This window comes from Peromyscus leucopus, chromosome 6, assembly GCF_004664715.2.
Source record: "Peromyscus leucopus breed LL Stock chromosome 6, UCI_PerLeu_2.1, whole genome shotgun sequence".
In the NCBI taxonomy this organism is placed as follows: Eukaryota; Metazoa; Chordata; class Mammalia; order Rodentia; family Cricetidae; genus Peromyscus; species Peromyscus leucopus.
The window spans coordinates 106584888-106602693 of NC_051068.1; the positions used below are offsets into that span (position 1 = coordinate 106584888).

A 17806-nucleotide genomic window follows, 5' to 3' on the forward strand; every position below is an offset into this window, starting at 1 on the left:
TTGTTGTTTTGAGACAGTCTTACTGGGTACTTCATTGTGTTCTGTGTGGTCTTGCTGGCCTCCAACTTACTGACCTTCTGTTTCTGTTTTCCAAGTGTTGTGATTACAGGTATACACACTACTGTGCTCTGCTTGAATGTATAAGTTCTTACAGAAAAAAATTTCAACATACAGATTTGGTGATTTACTTCAGTTTGTGTAAGTAATTCATGGTTGCCTTAGCACATGAAAGAAGGATTTATTAATTCTACTCAAGCCATATACAAATTACTATAGCATATAAACATATAGCTTATTGTAAATATGACAGATAATATTTACTTAGAGAATAGGATATTGATAATAATAGAGTTTATTCATTTATAATATCTTATGTGTATGTGCCTGAGTTGTGTATATGCACCAGATACATGGAGGTGACTTCAGAGTCCAGAAGAAGGCGTGGGATACTCCGGGAGTCAGAGTTATAGGCAGCTAGAAGATGTTCCACATGAGTGATGGGAATCAAACTGAGGTCCTCTGCAAGTGCTCCTCACCACTGGGCCACCTCTCCACCACCTGGTGCTATATTATTGTTGCATTGTAATGCAGAAATCTTTCTCTTTGTGTGCTGCATACAAATTAAAATATAAACACACTAATAATACATTTTAAAAATTAAAGATGATTTGTTTTGAAGTCTTCTATCATAGAATCTGTCATTACATTTGATTACAGCATGCTACAGCATTATTCGTGCTGCAGCTTTCAGCTGTATCAATCAGCAACAAATTTGCTCCTAATAATTCCTAATCAAGAAAACAGATACTCCTGTATCTCAGTCACTGCAGTTGCTTATAAAATGCTCTTTGACTGATTAGTTCAATTTAAAACTGTGGTCAGGAAAGTTTGTCATCAATTATGTCAACACAGCCCAAAATAGTTGGGGAAAAAATGCCAGCACAGTGCATTTAATGTGGTCACTAATCAGGACAGTCACCACATAGCCAGTGCTGAACAGAAGGAAAACAGTGACATTTCAAAAATCATCTTGGAGTGAACCAAGTTTTAACATTAGAGATCAGGGCCATCTCATCTCTGTGTAGATGAAAAACTTAAGACCCTATTCTTTTAGTGTTGAAAATATTTCCATGATTTATTCATTCCAAAATGCGTTTACAAATCTAAAATATCATTGTGTTTTTTTTTAACTTTAAAGCTACCACTAGTCTTAAATTTTTAATAAACTACTGAAAAAGTGACGAAGAAAATACATTAAGGATATTCACTGTTGAAGAAAAGTATATCAGTGAGAAATGCCCTTAGTTAAGTAGGAAAGCTAAAGACTATGTATACTTTACCAAGTGCAATTGAGTTAAGCATGTTTCAGGTTTCAAAATACTGAAGTTGTCTTAAGGATTGAAATGCATTTATGATGAAAGAACATCCGCAAACAGGAAATTTATTTGATTTTTTTCCTTTGTTAAAATGATCATCTCACTCTAGTTTGCATGTCTAGTAATATATTACCCATGCCTCAAAAAAGAATTTATAATGAGCATGTGTTCTGATCAAATATATATGTATATTATTAGGGTTTTTTTTTCATTTTTAAAAGAAGCATTATTTTGAGTTGTGGTGGTTGTCATATGACTTAGAATCATAATGGGAACAACCTCAGACAAGTCAGTGAGAGGCACTGGGTTTTGAGATGGGAGGGCACACCCTAAATTTGCATAACACCATTACATGAATGGAAGTGCTGGACTGAATAGAAAGGAGAGAGTGAGTTGAGCATGAGCATTCTTTGCTCTTTGTTTCCCGACTGTGGGTACAATGTGACCAGCCTTCTCAAGCTCCTGTGTCATAACTTCCCTGCCACAATGGACTGTCCCAATGCAAAACAGCCTCTTCCTTCCTGGCTCGCTTTGGCCAGATATTGACCAGCAACAAGGAGATTAACTAATATAGAAAATTAGTATGGAGATGTGGGGGTCCATGTTGTGATGTACCTGAGCACAGGGTTGACGCTTGGAATTAGATTGTGGGAAGAAGGTGGATGACTTTGGAACTTTTGGCTAGATAACCCCTAGAACTCTGTAAGCATAGTTTCCCAAGCCATTCTGGGAAATTTAGAAGACAGAAATGTAAGAGAAATGTGGGCAGTGAAAACTTGACACATAAGGTTTCAGAGAGGCGAAGGACTATCAGAAACCGGGATGGGAAACTGGTTTAGTTACTTTTCTATTGCTGTGATAAAGCACTGTGGGGGGAAAAAGCAACTTCTGAGCTAGAATTAAGAAATAATTGGCTACTCTGGCAGAGGATCTCCCAGGACAGGACAGCATTCAGGCTGTGACACTGGTACTCCTTACTGCTGTCATCCAAGTCTACAGCAAAAGAGAGCAAAGCACAAGCAGAAAGCGATGGAAAATGTGCAGTGTGGCAAGAGCAGGAATGAGAGTGAGGTTTAGGTTTCAGACAAGGCAGTTCGTAAAGCAGTTGTAATCATGAAAGTGATTATTTCCATTACAGAGAAACTCAGTGCTCTGCCCTGGGACAATGGGAAAGAAACCAATACAGGAGCTTCCCTAAAAGTGAACATCTTGGATTATTTTTTACCAGAGAAAGTTACAGAAGCATTGTTATTTAGATTAAGGTTTAGCCACCAAGGAAAGTTCTGTGGCATTAAGAATCTTTGTGTAAAAAAAATATGAGAAAACTGGGGGAAAACGCTAAATTTAGGAAAAGAATATTATACATTTAAATCACTCAATGATTATTAATATTAATTAAGCAACCATGTGGCATCAATCACCATGAATTTCTCCACAGAGAAGCATAAGAAAACGTCTCTACCCTCCAGCTGCTGACAGCCCAGTGGGGCATGCAGAATGCTTACCCGGCAGACAGTACAGTACTAGCCCCTCTCCTACCAACAAGAGGCTATCAGGAGGAGTAAGATAAAAACTTAGAGTACTAATGAAGGCTTCTTACAAAGACGATCCTTAAGCTCTGACAGATGAATAAACATTAAATACAAAAAGGGTGAAAGTGTTCCTGACGTACAGACAGACTTGTACAAAGGTGAGGAATCACAATTATCAGTGTGCTGGATAAATGTCAGTGTAGTGGATCATCCCCCTGCCCAGTAGAGATGATGGCAGGCTCACAAATGGAGGAAGAGTGTTAGTTACTTTTCTCATTGCCATGACGACACATGAGACAAAAGTTGATAAGGGAAAGAGGGGTTTATTTGGCCCACGGCTTGAAGGTGCCGTCCATCATGGCGGGGACGGCATGGCAGCAAGACACGAGGCAGCTGGTCATGCTGCATTCCCAGTCCCGACGCAGAGAGCAATGAATGCTGATGCCGAGCCAGTCTTCACTCTTTCTTCAGTACAGGATCCCAGCCCTTTTCATGTGGTTTTTCCTACTTCAATTAACCCAGTCTAGACATCCCTTCACAGAAATACTCAAAGGCTGGTCTCCTAGGTGATTGTAGATCCTGTTGACAATCAATATTAACTATCTCAGGCAGAAAGAAGAATCAGTCTGCTTCTACTTTACATCTGTCCTTGCCACTATGGCAAAGTTATCATCAAAATCAGAATGAAGAGAAAAACATGATCAGATGTGAGGTCCCAAAAACGTAAAAAGAAGACACAAGACACCACCTATGCATCTTAAATGAATTCAAGTTTACAGCCACAGATAACTCACATTCCAAGGTGTCCATTGGACTTACAGATGTAATCACAAATGATTGGCAGTAACTGCAGAATCCCAGAGGAGTGCAGTTTTGTCAGGCGATGTGATCTGAGTGAATAATCTCCAGTTCTTTCACAGGGTAAAATGGTAAGTTCTGGAAACTATTAGATCAGCAATGTTGATCTTTAATACATTCTAGAATGGATTACTCTAACAAGAAATTGAGAGTGCTTGGGAAATAATGAGACTAGCTCCCGGATCCAGCCTAAGTGCTCTAAAAGCTTTGCTACTAAATTAGCCTTATTTAATTTTCTGTAGGTTGAGTAGCCTGGGAAATTTCAGGAGGTTGAGAGGTAATATTCTTGTCTAGGTAAGGATTTTTATGGAATCACTCACGTGTCCTTGTGGAGAAGGATAGAAATTTGACTGGCTGATAGAGGCCTGGCAGAGTACAGCAGGGCTTGCAGTTTCTAATTTGACGTTAGCTGACAGGTATACTTCTTTTAGTGTGTCTGGGCTTTGTCCTCAGCCCTGGTTCAGTTACGTTTTATAATCTAATCTGGTCAAGGAGACACCAGTCTGGAAAGTGGAAGCAGATATGCTGAAAGAAACAGAATTCAGAAGAATTTTAGTGGCTAGACCAAAGCCTGAAAAATAGGCCTTTGAGATTCAGCAGCAGATATGATAGACAGTTTTGACTTTTACAACTTGTTATATAATAATATGTTTGGGTTTCAAAAAGTTCATTTCAAAGTAATAAAAGCAGAATTGGAAACGGGCTGGGTCCCGTTGTTAACTATGCACTGAAAGCTTTCTCTCTTCCCCAACCCCGGAAAGGGTAGACCACAGTAAACGCATCAACAGAGGAGCATGTCCAGTATGAGGGAAGTGGCTGGCGATAGCAGTGATTGATTCCTAAAAGTTCACTGAGCTTGACCACTGAGCTTGTCCACTAGTAGGACCCCTCCTCACTACTGTTACACACAATCCAAATTCATGCTAAACAGAAGGATCCCTTTCCTCAACATCCATTCCACCTACCTTAATATGAGCAATAAATAATTCATATGTGGACCCCATTTGACCTTATCTTCTAGTGGAAACTGTGGGCAGCAAAGGCCACTCAAAAAGAAAAACAGTCCATCTTCCTGTGCTCTCTAATTGGTTTAATTAGTCCAGGCCTAAGCTTATCAGTGCATGGCATGCCTCTGGTTTTAGGGATTGGTTCAGAAGCAGCCAATTGATGTACATCTTACTGTTCCCCCTCCCCCACCCACGCCAGCAGTTAATGGGAAGCAACCTGCCTCTCTTGCTGAATGAGGAATCAGGCAGCACTAATTGCTGTTGGCAGGCATCCAAGGACTAGGAGGGAAGTCAGTCTGGAGGGAAAGAAGGCAAAGAGAGAGGCAGAGAAGAGCAAACCACAGGAAGTGGACCCAGAACCCCGACTCAACTGTCTAAATTGCTCTGATGCTGGAGATTTCAGACTCACTTTAAGCCAACTTGAGGCTGGTTTTCTGTCACCTTTGGCTGAAAGCCTTTTAAGAGATCCAAGGGCAAACTTCTACTACAAAGAGTTTTGTCAAAACAGAGGGTCATGATGCCACAGGGAAATTTTGAAGGACTTGGGAGAAAAGCCTAAGGGCCATGTGAGTTGTTGAGAAGGCCTGTCCTAGGGAAGAGAGGTCTGCGCAGTGGTTATTGCTTGGTAATTCAAGGCTAAGACTATTGCTGCGGAGCTGTGGAATGGCAAATTGTGATTTGATGCAAAACTCCAAGAAGCACTCTAATTTTTAAGGCATTGTGTTACAGGCATCTGCTTAGCAATTAGTGAAAGTGCTGAAGCAAAGAATCATGAGCCGTATCTGGAAGTTCTGCTCAGCCCCAGGTTTGATAATATTTTGCCATCCCTTGTTATTTACACGTAGGCAGCATAGTTACTTTCTAAAGAGAGAGTGACTCCTACCTGGCTTTCTCTGCATGTCCTCTGCGATGTTTTCTGCAGGTCTGTGTCTCTATCTGAAGGGTGAATGGGACAGAATTAATGGTTTCTCAAACTGCTTTAAGCTCCACAAATGCTTTTTGCCACCAAAAGAAATCACTGGAAGTGCATTCGCCAGCCTCATGGCCTGCTGTTTCTCATAACAATAAAGTCTAAAAACGGGTGATTCGATCCCAGCTTTGTACAACATCACCATCAGCGTTGCCAGGAGGAATCTCCTTGAGACACATTCAGATCTAATTCTGGAGATGCTGTGTGCATATTTCAGACACGGAATCTTCTGTTGAGCGAACTATCAAAACCTCAATGACTGAACAAGAATTTATTGAGCACTTACGTTCCGGGGCCTGTGCTCAGCGTGATGATGGCAGAAACCTTACCTGTCTGGCTTTGTCTAATGCACAAAGTAAATCAAGAGATTTGGTGCAGGGCATTCTCTGTTCTTCAGGCTTCATAACCCTCGTCTTAGCTTTGTTCTTAATACTGAATCTAGGATATGGCAAAGATTCTCAGTATAGGAAAAATACGATGGGGAAAGATAAGCTATCATTTTGATTGCCTATTGGATTCTTTTGAGAAATCCAGAAAGATCCTTTAAATTAAAGCTGTAAACCTACTTTGTTCTATGTACTTATGTAATGCTATTTGGAAATATGTGTGTGTGTGTGTGTGTGTGTGTGTGTGTGTACATACATATATATACTAAAATGGGTAAATATTTTTATTTTAATGTATCTAAATGTGCACTATTCTCAAGACTAGTTGAACAATACAAACTGGACTGACTTCATGGAGTAGGGGAGAAGAAGAAAATTCACAGTTGAACAGTTGGGGAGTAGAGGGTGAGAAGGGAGGATGGTTATGTTAAGAATATAATGCATGAAATTCTCAAAGAATTAATAAGAATACCGTTAAAAAGAAAACACAGCTGGGTGATGGTGGTGCACACCTTTAATCCCAGCACTCAGGAGGCAGAGCCAGGCAGATCTCTGTGAGTTCGAGGCCAGCCTGGTCTACAGAGCGAGATCCAAGACAGGCACCAAAACTACACAGAGAAATCCTGTCACGAAAAAAACCAAAAAAAAAAAAAGAAAAAGAAAATATAAGTTAGCAAACTATAACTCACAAACTTCTGGGCATTTAATAAATTCCTGCTGTTACTCATCACTGAACATACTGTAGAATCTAGAAAACAGCTTTTATATTCCAGGGCTTAGTAACTGGAGGAGCCAAAGTCAACGGGTGAGCTTTTGAGCTGTTCTGTAAGGTGCATGCCTTGTATGCCAGGAGCATAGAAGAGGAGAAACAAAGGGTCAAGAGACAGGGAAGTTAACGGAGAGAAAGGCTCTTAGCCTTGAAGGAGAGACTGAAATTTAGTACATTCTGAGGAATGCTGCTTCGGTGAGGCAAAGACAACCTTTGGGAGGTTGAGAAGCAACAGGAATCCAGATGTCTATAAGGTTAGTGATTGTTTCAGATAAAGGAATCAGAGTTTCATGGGAAAGAATGGCAGGTTTTCAGAGTGTGCCTAGGATCTGACATATCTTAAAGCCAAGAGAGTAATTTATTATTGTACTAGGTTTGAAGTGAGGAGATTTACTCTGTTTTTGAGCAGGCAGTAACAGAAGTAATGCCCAGGGAGGCAGATTTTATCAGTAAACTACATCATGAATTGAAGAATCTGAGTCTTGCCATGAAGGAATTATAGAAATCCCTGTGACAATGATGGTGTCAGGACATGGGTTAAAAGATTAATGGAAAATTTTAAATTGTGCATGACATTTTATAGAATAAAATGTTTGTTTACTCATGAGACACTGGTAATTCATGCAGTGTTTGTTTGTTTGTTTGTTTGTTTGTTTGTTTGGGACGTGTGCATTCAGTACCTAATACCAACTGTATCACATCAACAGCTGAGATTTAATTTTTGTATGTGCACATGCATATTGTGAATGTCCTATCTCCCTTAGTAGATTATGATGTTCCTGTATACTTCCTATGGACAGCATGCTCCAGGTCTCTAGGGTCCTACTTTGTTGAGATAAGAAGTAGAAAGGGGGAAAGAGGAAATGTTACCATCAAGTTTTCCAGCCACGTTGACCAAAGTGTCCTGTCAGCCACTTGGACACATTCACAAGGTGTGGGTGATTGATTTTTGGCAAGTCCTGGACTTACATGGTAAACTGTGAAGCTGATGTGACTATTAGACACCCATAAACTCTCTCTCTAGAACTCCATTAATGACTTCCTTTGTAAGTATGGGATGAGATATTAAAAGAAATTATTATAGGTTATATCAAACTTCCCATAAGGTAAAATAATAAAATTTTGTTTAATAGCCCTTTACATCTTTAAGTGATGCCTTTTGTCTGTTTATCTTGGGGGGTTTGACTAAACAGATTATCTTTCCTCTTCCTACTTAAATGTCATTAGAGACGTCAGACATTGGTTTATAGTTTGTTGTCTGTGTTATAAGTGGCCTACTATGGCTGTGCTTTTGGACTTTGTAGGTAAATAATAATTTAAATGTTCAATATTCTGAGAAATGTTGAATTCATTTTGGGAATCCAATAAAAAAGCAAAAATGCTACATCTATTACTTATTTCTATAGTCAATCATGTTAATGGGTGAACAATTATCTTGGAAAAAAGTGAAATTAAAAACTACTGAAGTATACCCTTAGATGGAAACAGCAACAAAGCCGGCAGTGGGATACCTGAAAACATTGGATGTAGGTCTGTTGGTTTTTGTTTGTTTTTAATTTTTGTCATATATAGTTTGATCTCCAAATGATACTCAGGATTAAATATATTGTGTAGTATAAAACATATCATTGGTAGTGAGCTCAGATGATATTTTCTGCAGAGAGAGCATGCAGAATAGATGAGCATGGATATAGTCAGTTTTGAGGTTTAAGAGTGGGAACAGGAGATGGTTTCTTTTCATGGAGTCTGTTTACTTAGCAAATAAGTGGAAAGGTTATTACCTATGGAGAATTAAATTGGTGATCCTTCTTTTTTATTGAGAGCAAAGTTATTAAAATGGTCATTTTCAAGATGTAGAGGGGGAACTGACCACTAAAATATAGAATTGCTAGGTGGCACAGAAAATAGCTCTCATAAATTCAAGTGAGTGTGGCTGAATATTTTCTCCAGGATGGTCGATTGCCCAGGGTTGGAAGTGTAGGTGAAGAGCTAAACTCACCTGGCATTGAATTCTATGAGGAAGGAAAGACTGGAGAGTGAAGAGAAAGGAAATGGAATGTGTGTAGTAATGGAGAACAATGCTCCCAGATTAGGAGAATGAAAGCCCATACTGAGGTAGAACAATTAATTACAAGAGTGGAAGTATTTTTAAGGAAAGATGAATGATTGTGGCCAAACTAGGGGAGAGGTATTTGCAAGTAAGATTTGAATGATGGGGCCATTAGTGGGAATGGCAAGCTCTGCTGTGAGCTTAGGAAAGTGGTTGGTGGAGAGAGATGACATCAAGGAACTTAAAGAACTGGATGTTGAAGCATTTTGTCTGCATCTTGTAAAGTTGCTAAGACTGATAAAAGGACCAGAAATAAGAAAAAGACAGTAATCTAATGAGCTAACTCTTCAATAAATGATGAGTGGCAATACAACATGGTTATCAAGACAATGGACTCTGCTTAAAAACTGGGTTCTAATATTGTGTGTCTGTTTTTGAACAGTTATCATCCACAAACCACAAATACAACAAAAAAAAGGCACAGGGGCATGTGTACCTCATAGTGATGTGAGAGTTAAGCTAGAGCAGTGCCCAGTACCAAGTGATTCTATCTAAATTCAGATACTAGCAGCCTGTACTGTCACCTGAGAGATCACCTCCCACCCTCTGGATTAGGAAATATTGGGGGTAAAAGAGCTACCTACCATTGGAGAAGCCTTCAGGGAAAAAATGTGGTCTCAAAGAAGATAAAATCCAGTAAGAGGTTGTGAGGAAGCTCTGAGAAAAGGCTGACATGGGGATTAATTATTACCTGACTAGGAGTTCCAGAAACTGCAAGAGTCAAGGATGAGAGGCAGCCTAAGTCAGAGTCAATGACTTACATACTGTGTGGAGTTAAGTCTTGACATCAAAATGGACAAATAGAAATTCAGAGCTGGTCCTACCAAGTCAGTAAGGAATGATAAGAGGGACCAAAGACCTGGATCCTGATTGTTGCTCTTCTCTGATTGGCCTAACATAGTTTTCAAAAGATGAATGTAGAAACCCTACATCAGATGTTAGATCTTTGCTGTGGCCAGAAGGGATTCCAAGGAACCATGACCCAGTATGGTGCCAGAAACCAACCAAGGAATTGCTAAGGAATAACTGTTTACAGTGCCAAATTTAAAACCTAAGAGCCAGTTCACAGCTGCAGGCCAATATTAAAATATAGTGAATTTTCAAAGCACCTTTATGTTTACTTTAGGAAACATGTCCTAATAGATCACAATATTAATTATATAAATAATTCTATATTAATTTACTTGTTCGACTCAAAAGAGCAGGGTGTATACTTTCTTACTAATGTAGTAGAGACTGTATCTCTAGGTCCATCTATGAATCCAGTTCTATTTATATCTAAATATATCACATGCCTTTGGGTTATATTAGGAGTTAAGTTATCAGAATAGATTTATTGTTAATGATCATATCTGACTTCAAAGTTTTGCTCTCTGAGCTGGCCACCCTTGTGCCTGCTTATCCATGATGAATCAAGGTTGTTTTTAAAAGAGCAGCTTAGGGAGTAGCAAAGTTCAAGTTCACAGCTGTCATGGTCCTCTTCTAACAGCATCTTACTCTTCTTCCCATATTGGGGGGATTGGTCCTTGGCCTATGGAATTCATCAGCTTTGAAATATTGATGTTCTAGTATAATATACCTAGAACGTGAGCGTTCATGTGGGACTATTTTTTTGGTCACAGTTTGATTCGGTAAACAAAGAAATGGTTTTACTCTGTGGGAGTTTGTCAGTGGTTACTTCATGTGAGTACATTTTTTTTCCCAGCCCCATCTATATCATAACTCCCTGTTGACAGAGGCAAGTGTTGCTTAATTTGTAGGCAGCGGAGTCTCGGTTGACCAAAGCCACTAGCTTCTTGTCATACTCTGAGCTCAGGAAAGGCGTAGTGGCATCATGTAATTGTACATGCAAAAGGCCATCTTGTGATCAGGTGACTGTGGTTAATGGGTGGGAAAATAAGGCTGCCCAGCAGGTGCTGCCCTTTTTATAGGACCTCCTGGAGTTAATGAGGCCGTGGTGTTAGTGATAGCAGCAGACACTCGACTATGCATGACTCAGTTTGCAATGTTGCACATGCTGATATTGCCTCGGCACCTTAGAAACTGTACATTTCTTTACAGTTACCTTCCCAGGTAGTTGCTGTATTCTGTATGTGTACACATACAGCAGCATACTTGGTTGAAGTCAACAACTTTGGGGATTTAGGAAGTGCTGAGGAGCCTGCAGACATGGAGAAGCTTGTGCCCTTGCCCCACTTCTCATCACTCTCCCTTGACCGCACACTCAATTTAACAAATGCCATTCAAAGCAAAGAACAAGCCGGTGGTAAAATGCTGGGGTAGGTCTAATTAGCAGATGTTAGCCATGCCTGTGAGAAAACGGCTTCCAGCATCACCCTGAGATCACCCTGGAGTCCATAGGAAATAACTGCCTTCTTATGCCGGTTTCACCCAAATAAACTATCAGGCAGGAATCAGAAGACTGGGACACTCACTCAAGTGTGTATGTTGTTTTAGGAAAAGCTAGCTTTTCCTTACTCTCCCTCAGAATGCCTGGACCCACACCATCGGCTCTTCCTCATCATCCTACCATTTGCTCCAAGTCTCTGTCGCTGGCTTCTTCCTGCCCAGCTCATCAGCTCACCTTGGCAGGTGAGGCCTTCTCATCCCTTCCTGAATGGAGACAGAGGAGAAGTGGTTGGGGATAGTAGTAGATGGTAGTGTGTGGGGACAGGAGGAGAGGAGGGAGGGAAAACTATGGTTTGCATGTAAAATAAATGAAAAAATGTTAATTGAATAAAATAAAATTTAAAAAAATTACAAAGGTGAGGCTTCATAAACTCATCTTCCACACATGATAATGGGTCCAATTTTATGCAGCTAACCACAACTACAGTGAATTCATGAGTCAGCAGTTGTATCATGTAACAAATATATTGTTTCACAAAATTCCTCCCCAAACTCAGGCTCTTATATTTATCCTGCCCCCTCTCCCACAATGTTCCCTGGGCCTTAGGTCAAGCTTCTGAAGTCATTTATAGAGAGTAAATTTACATATTCATATGTAAATTATCAAATATTATCAAAGCACAGAGGTGCTTTGATCAATTGTGAGCCTCTGCATTAACCACTGCCCTCACAAAAGGAACTTCTTGGTGAAGGCTGATGGCAGGACTAAGGAATGGGTATAAACATAAACATGTAGAAGGCAATTTGACAACTTGTCTATTTAGAAAAAAAAAAGTAGTAAATTCTCCCCTGGGTTCTCTGACCTCTCCAGACAAGGGCTTTTGACCAAGTTTACAGTATCAGGCAGGAGTTCTCTTCTATGGAATTGACCTCAAATACATCAAAATACAGTTTTGTTGTCCCCATAATAGTAACCCCACTATTTTACTAGTGGTCATATTTTATCAGATCCTTACTGTAGCTTGTGGGGTGCATACATAGGTAGAACCTTCAATGACTTTTCTTCTCCATCCACTTACACAGCTTCTTCCATTGCCGTGAGAGCGAGCCAGCAGGGAGGGAACTTAACAGCTGAGACTCAGTTTAATTTCTCAATGAATTACAATCCAAGTGTGCAGTGTCTTCAGCAATAAAGTCTGACATTCTATTTTTGTTGGGCAACCAAGAGCGATGGCAATAACCTGTTACATTTGGGTGACTTCCTGGGCCACCCTAACGAACAGCTCACAGGACAGTATCTCACTCCTGCCACTGGAATTTTCATTCAATAACTTCAGGCTTCTTGGAAGAAAATTTTCCGCCCATGCACACTGCCTCAATCTAAAGCTGTTTTTGTTTGTTTGTTTGTTTGTTTGTTTTGTTTTTCTAAACTATGATTGTAGTAGACTTACAGCCTAAGTTTTCATAGGGATTTTTCACACATCCTTGGTTTTTACTTACTTCTTCTTGTCTGCTCATCCACATCCTCCCTCAGCCCTTCCTACCCCGTTTCCTACCCTCTACTTCTGTGTCATTTATGTTATACCATCCCCACTCCTTAAGGCCCTGTTTTTGTGCCACCCCTCACCTCTTATGGCTCCTCTTTGGCTTTCTGGCCTTTATAAGCACTTCAATTAGACAGTAATCTAAGAATCAAAGCCAGGATCTGTATCCACAAGAGAACATGTAGTTATTTGTTTATCTGTACCTGGGTTATCTCATTCAGTATGACTTTTCCCAGTCCCATACATTTTCCTACACATTTTATAATTTCATTGTTTTATAACTGAATAAAATTCCATCTTGTACACATACCACGATTTAATTATCTATTCATTGGTTGATGGACATCTATAGCCTAGAGTTCTTGAAATATTTTCCTTGTCATAAAATGATAGTTTCCTTCTCTGAGTAACTAATTTTGTTTTTAGTTTATAATTTTTATAAAAGTTGTATTTGTTTTCCAGCTCAACATTCCTACTTCTATATGGGCTATATCTAGTGTGATTCTTCATTAATCGGGGCAAGGATATTTTTAATTCATGTTAATCTATCATGTGAATCAAATGAACTTCTTCACTCTCTTTGACCTAAAAAACTGGGTCTCAGCTCTTAAAGTATTTCCCTCTGGCTCTATGTTGATAGAACTCTTAGATTGGGAGTCATAAACCAAGGAAAAAAAATCACTTAGCATCTATGTACTACTTATTTGGCTACACTCCACAAGGCCTAGGGTTTTGGGTCTCAAGCTCCCAAGGCTATTTTCAGGTTAGTGTTTATCTTTCTGCATTTTCTAGGCAGATTACACTCCCTAGCCTGGCCAGAGGCTGTTAACCACAGACATGGACGGAGCTTAACAAAAGCATCCATGTGTAGGGCTCTGGTAAGGAAGAGAAGCCCATCTGCCAATTACTAATTCTAGAGTTATTCAAACTAAATTGGCCCAAAATAGAATTGTAACTCTTGTTTTCTTTGAGGGTAGACAAAAAATAATTATAAATTTAAAATCTTTCCTTAATAATAAGATCTTAAGAATTAAAGAGGACTAGTGTGAACATTGTAACTACTGTAAAGATAATTTGTTGTGATTTGGGTAGAACTTGGAGATTTTCTGAACATTCTGTGTGTTTTACCCCTTTTCATGAGCGAATTCTGACGGATGCTTTCTGTTTTTCCATGGCTACTCTCCTAAAACTCACCATAGACCAGAGAGTGATTTTAAAGGAGCTTTATTCCAATGTTCCAAAGTTCTGCATAGTTTTACTGTTTATCTCTGAAAGTATAAAATAGCAAGGCCTGTGACTTGAAAGCAAAACATGGACATGTTTTGATCTTAGTATTTTGTGTTTTGGGTAGGAGGATATCTATGGATTAAATTTTATAGAACAGCCAGTGTCTTCTATCTGAGAAGGCAAGAGAGAAGCTTTGCACGTTATTTAATAGTATTAGCCACTTTCCTCCTGTATTGTGTTGCATGTCTAAGCTGTATGTGTTGTATAACAGTATTGCTCTATTTCTGGGGCAACATGAACAAACATCAACTCACCTGAGATTCTATCTGATGATAGACCAAAATAAGAATACTACTAAAGTCCAACTGAGTAAACCAATGAATTTTACTGAAGCTGCTTACAAAAATATGAGTGAGTGATTATCCTCAAGAGCAGTAATTATATCATCAAAAGCCCACCCCAGTTTGGGTGATGGCTCACTGAGGCTGGAGGGCATTGCTGTGGTGGTATTGTGTTCCCCAAAATATTGTGCACCCTAATAAACTTATCTGGGGTCAGAGAACAGAACAGCCATAATATTAAACATAGAGGTTAGGCAGTGGTAGCACACACCCTTAATCCTAGCATTCCAGAGGCAGAGATCATCTGGATCTCTGTGAGTTTAAAGCCACACTGGGAACAGTCAGGAATGATGACTCATGCCTTTAATCCAGGAAGTGAGCTTTAATCCCAGGAAGTGATGGCACAAAGCAGAAAGGTATATAAGGCATGAGGACTGGGAACTACAGCTGGTTAAGCTTTTAGGCTTCTAGCAACAGTTCAGCTGAGATCCTTTCTGGATGAGGATAAAGGGGCTTCCAGTCTAAGGAAACAGGATCAGCTGAGGAACTGGCAAGGTGAGGTGGCTGTGGCTTGTTCTGCTTCTCTGATCTTCCAGCATTCACCCCAATAACTGGCCTCAGGTTTGATTTTATTAATAAGACTCTTTAAGATTCATGCTACACATTGCACAGTTTACAGATAGCTCAACATATCGGGGAGTATCTCTTGCAGACATCTCAGGTGGTCTAAGCTTCTTCCATGTAGCCCAGCCTTTTGGGACAGCTTGGCTAGTCTGAGGGAGTTTCTTAGCAGTCCTGACTGCTTATAAAAGCTTGGAATGGGGATGGTCTAGGGAATTTGATCAGTGTTAGGGACTTCCTATAGCTATTGAGTTGTTTACTTCGTGAGTTTTAATAAACCTTCTTTTTTATTTTTTGAGGCATAAATATTTATTTGTAACAAAGAAGTTTGTGTACAGTGTTGATAGTCTACAAGTTCTTGTTAAATTCACATTTGTACTTCACCTTTTTAAACAAACATTTATAATCATTATTTTATACATATATAGATATGTAAATACAATATCATGTTCAGTGGTCCTTTAGCATTTTCCACTTAAATGTTTTTTTTTTAACATAAAAACAGGTTATAATTACAAAGTCCAGAGTTATTTGAAACTGGAAAATATTTTCTCTGTAGAAAATAGTAAAAATGATAACATTTCCCAAATAAGCCCTTTTAAGCCAAATAATGGCTGAATTATACATATAAATATTGATTAGGTTCTGGGATACAGAAGAAACCTATCTTTATCTGTTCAGAGAGCTATATTTTACTTAAGTTGTGTAAGTGAAATTCCTATTCATCTTCCCTTCACTGTTTGATTTACAGAAGACATTAACAATCATTGGGCATGCTTTAGTGAAGCATCTCACTATTAGGATAAGAATTTATACCGTATCAAGCTAATGAAAGGATGTGCTGGCTATACTTTCAGGAGGGGAGGCTAAAATCTTTTTAGATTATGGATTATCCTATAGAGCCTTCTTTCAAGGAATATTTTACCCACCTTTAGAACATCTTGTCCCTCACTGAGCTTCCGTCCAAGATGGAATGTTTTATTTTGTAGGAAATTACTGCACAAGCATAAATTATATATCTCTCCAAGGAAGAATCATAGAAGAAAAATAAAAGATATAAAAGTAAGTCATTTGCATTTTCCAGAGAACTTTAATCTTAAACAATTAACATTAGATTTAGTTATACAGTTAACAGCTAAAACTATATACTTTAAATTGTTTAAGTTGTGTCTTACAAGACACAACTGTTTTTGACTTTTCGTAAGTTCTTAGAAGTCTTTTAAGCACAGAGCAATGAAGTATCCATAAAAGTTTGAATGAAATAAATAAATATAAGATCACGAATGTAAAAGCAAGTAAGAAAACTAAAAGGGCTAAACAGAAATACAGTTGGGTCTACTGATAAGGGTAATAAAAGTGAATAATTATCTCTGGAGAGGCTGAATAGATTGGAGGTGTTAGACAACTTCATTTCCTTTCTTTTCATAAAACAAATCAGCATGTTCCTTTCTCTGCCCATAAACTCATAAAAATGCCATTGTTTCTCTATGGCACCAGGAGATGTAGGAACAGGCAGGAAGCAGATTTTGGAGTCCAAAGGAAGATCTGTTCAAGGATAGTATGAATCACAGATTTTGCTGATGGTATTTTTTAACATCTTGAATGCACATTTCATACACAGGATCGTGGAGTTGAATCATAACTCACCTGCTTTGCTTCTGATATCTTGAGCTTCTTTATATATTACAAATCAGTTTAGTTTATTTTTTCCTATGAGGTATGACATTTAGTTGCTTTGTCATATAACCAGTAATAGGAGCGCCTATGTATATGGAATCTAATTATAGCAAGCACAAAAGTTTAATCACTATCATGGTCATTACATGCTAGAGTTTATACTAAAAAAAGTGATGGTGAACTGGGTTTTTGTTGTTTTGTTTTTGATAGAACTACATGAAAAGCATTATAGGTAGAACACTTTTTTATAAGAGGGAATTACATCATTTGCTGTTTTGCTACCGTGGCATCCTTCACACTGACAAAACTCCCAGTGCTTACATGAACACATTGCACATCACCAGAGTAGATAGGACAATATACATGGGATGTCATCCCCAGCGGACACACACTGTAAGGAGCAGACTGAAGAAGGCACAGCTTAAATTTCAGGATCACAGGACTTTTTGAATAATAAATACAGTAGAAGTGTACAAACATTATTGATGTAATCTGAAGTTTGAGTGTTTACTGTCACAGAAAGTTAAATTAGGTATCAAAAATAATTGTTCTGGAGCATGCACATTGCCTCAGTATGAACATTTGGCAAATCTAGTTTTTGGATAAAATCCCTAATGAGGGCATAAGCACTAACACAAGAATGACATTAAATATTATGTGTTAATTTTGAAAATCTAGCCAGACTTGGTATATACATGTGTGCATGTTTGTGTCTGAGTGTTTTCTGACAGTTGTAAACTGTTCTTGTTTTATTGTGGAGTTACTATTTCTTATATGATTTTAAAGTTTTAAGAAAGGAATTGCTGAAGAAAAGCATTAAGAAGGCAGGCATTTGTTGAGATAATTATTTAAATTGGATGGAATCGCTAGAGCAGCAACGAGGTTCAAGAGCTCAGATTTGAAAAGCAGGTAATAATTACGCCAGCTGAATAGTATTTAAATAGAATGATGGTTATTATTTTGGGGTGGAAGTCACGTAATTCTGAAATTATATGATAAAATAGGCTAGAGCCTATTGCTTGGCCCCGAAGTCATGCAA

The 17806-nt window shown here is 38.7% G+C and overlaps 1 long non-coding RNA gene across 1 annotated transcript in view; it reads right to left on the minus strand.

The window, feature by feature from the left end:
• Positions 1–17806, minus strand: part of LOC114683092 — a 48795-nt gene that overhangs the window by 21980 nt on the left and 9009 nt on the right. Inside the window, exons 4-5 of the long non-coding RNA XR_003733131.2 lie at positions 5657–5709; positions 4087–4291 (exon numbers count right to left, since the gene is read on the minus strand). This is a non-coding gene — a long non-coding RNA (uncharacterized LOC114683092). The remainder of the gene's footprint in view (positions 1–4086; positions 4292–5656; positions 5710–17806) is intronic.